Source organism: Bison bison, unplaced genomic scaffold, assembly GCF_000754665.1.
Source record: "Bison bison bison isolate TAMUID 2011002044 unplaced genomic scaffold, Bison_UMD1.0 scf7180017864462, whole genome shotgun sequence".
NCBI classification, from domain to species: Eukaryota; Metazoa; Chordata; class Mammalia; order Artiodactyla; family Bovidae; genus Bison; species Bison bison.
In genome coordinates, this window is record NW_011495024.1 from 177904 (window position 1) to 180254 (window position 2351).

Here is a 2351-nt window from a genome sequence, read left to right on the forward strand (position 1 = left end):
AAAAAAAAAAAAAAAATATATATATATATATATATAAACTGTGGTCCCACCTCTTCCATGCCATACATGCCAGCAAAGACAGAGTGCAGAACCTAAACTTCTATCCTCGCCAGGCTATAACAAGGCACCCCATGTCCTCACTCAGGTATTGTCAGAAAAGGCCAAGCAGGGGCTACAGACTGCTCACCAAACAGAAACGAGCCTCCACTTCTGCCCAGTCACCCTGCCACACACACAGGATTGGCAGACTTAAGACACTTCTGTTCTTCAGTGTCGGGAAGTAGCACTCCACAGACATTTTCAGATTTGTACACAGTATGAGCCTTCTGAGAAAAACCTACTGGCAACGTGGGTCATGATGCTTGAACAGCCAACATGCTTTGAAACTGAGAGCATATGTATTGCTCTGTGCTTAGTCACTCTGTCGTGAGTACTGAAGTGGGTCGCCATGCCCTCCTCCAGGGGATTTTCCCAACTCAGGGATCAAGCCCAGAACTCCCACACTGCAGGCAGATTCTTTACCGTCTGAGGTACCAGGGAAGCCCAAGAATACTGGAGTAGGGAGCCTATCCCTTACTCCGGGGGAACTTTCCAATCCAGGAATTGAACTGGGTTTCTCCTGCACTGCAGATGGCTTCTTTACCAGCTTAGCTACCAGGGAAGCCAAACAAAGAGCTGAACCCTTCATTGAAGTCCCCCCCACCGACCAAAGTATTTGTGGGTAGAGCCTTAGGAAGGGACTGGACCCACAAATCACAAGACTGGGCTGTGAAGCAAGATGGTTCAGCCCAGAGATGCTACGAGGGGGAGGAATTTAAAGTCTTCTCTCATCTGGAGACATTTGAAAAGTGAAAGTGTTAGTTGCTCAGTTGTGTCAGACTCTTTGCAACCCCATAGATTGCAGCTCACCAGGCTCCTCTGTCCATGGAGTTCTCCAGGCAAGAATACTAGAGTGGGTTGCCATTTCCTTCTCCAGGGCATCTTCCCGACACAGGGATCGAACCCAAGTCTCCTGCATTATAGGTAGAATCTTTACTGTCTGTGCCACCAGGAAAGCCCTGGAACGCGTAGCTATTCCCTTCTCCAGGATATCTTCTTGATCCAGGGATGGAACCTGCATCTCCTGCATTGCAGGCAGACTCTTTACTGTCTGAGCCACCAGGGAAGCCCCCTGGAGACGTGTGCTTACATTCAAAAAGGTGAAAAAAAAAAAAAAGCTGGGGGAATCTCCTCTCCCCAGAGAGTATTTATTTGCAATGCAAAGCAAAGGCTTTTCTAGCTCTTTCCCTCTCTTCTTCCTCTCCCAACTTTCTTACCTTCACTTACCTTGCCCAGAGAAAAAAAGGACTGATGCCCCAGCCACCGCACCACCACACAGATGCTCTGAGTTTCATAGTTCGGGGGTTCCTCTCCTGTGGTTCAATCCTGCGTGTGCAGGTGCATGATGGGAAGCTGGTCCTGCTACGGTGCTCTGTGAGCAACAATCTGTCCTGTGACCCAGAGACCTCGTGTTTCCTGTTCTGATAAATAAAGATATAAAAACTTAACAGACTGGTTCTTTTGCAAGGCAAGTCTCACCTTCTGACAGCAATGCTTTTTCTAATGTCTTATTTCCTTTTTTCCTAAGTTGAGGGTTAGCAATCCAATTCTCTAGCAGGTGGCATGTTCTCATTGATCACGCCTTGCAGACCTCCTCCTTCCTCCCGTTTCTTTGAAGCTCTGACACACTTTGTGATTCATCCCACACAACGGATCTGCCCCTAGAGAGTCTTGTTATGGATACAGAGACATCCTATTAGGGGGTCCTGCTGTTCCTACAGAAACAACTTAGTATTTGACATCCCCCTCAAAACTGTCATTTCTTCTTTTGTTTACTTCTTTTAAATATTTATGGAGAGTATATGCCTGCTGTTGAGAGAGAAAGAACATGCCATGTAAACCCTTCTACTCTATCTTTTTAAAAAATTACTTTATTTATTCACTTTGGCTGTGCTGGGTCTTTGTTGCTGTGCATGGGCTTCTCTTGTTGTGGAGCACAGGGTCTCTGGCACTGGGGCTTCAGTAGGTGCGATTCCCAGGATCTAGAGCTCTGGGCTTAGATCTGGTAGTTATGCCTAGTAGGCTTAGTTGCTCTGAGGGATGTGGAATCTTCTCGAACCAGGGATCAAACCCATCCATTGGCAGGTGGAGTTTTAACCATTAGACCACCAGGGAAGTCCTCAACTCTATAGCTTATCAATAAAGTTCCAGATCCCCTGCAGGACATGCCACCATATTACTATTGAATATGCACCTGTATGAATGAATGGGTCTTACGCTTCACATTCAGCCCTCTAACTTCACTTTTACTG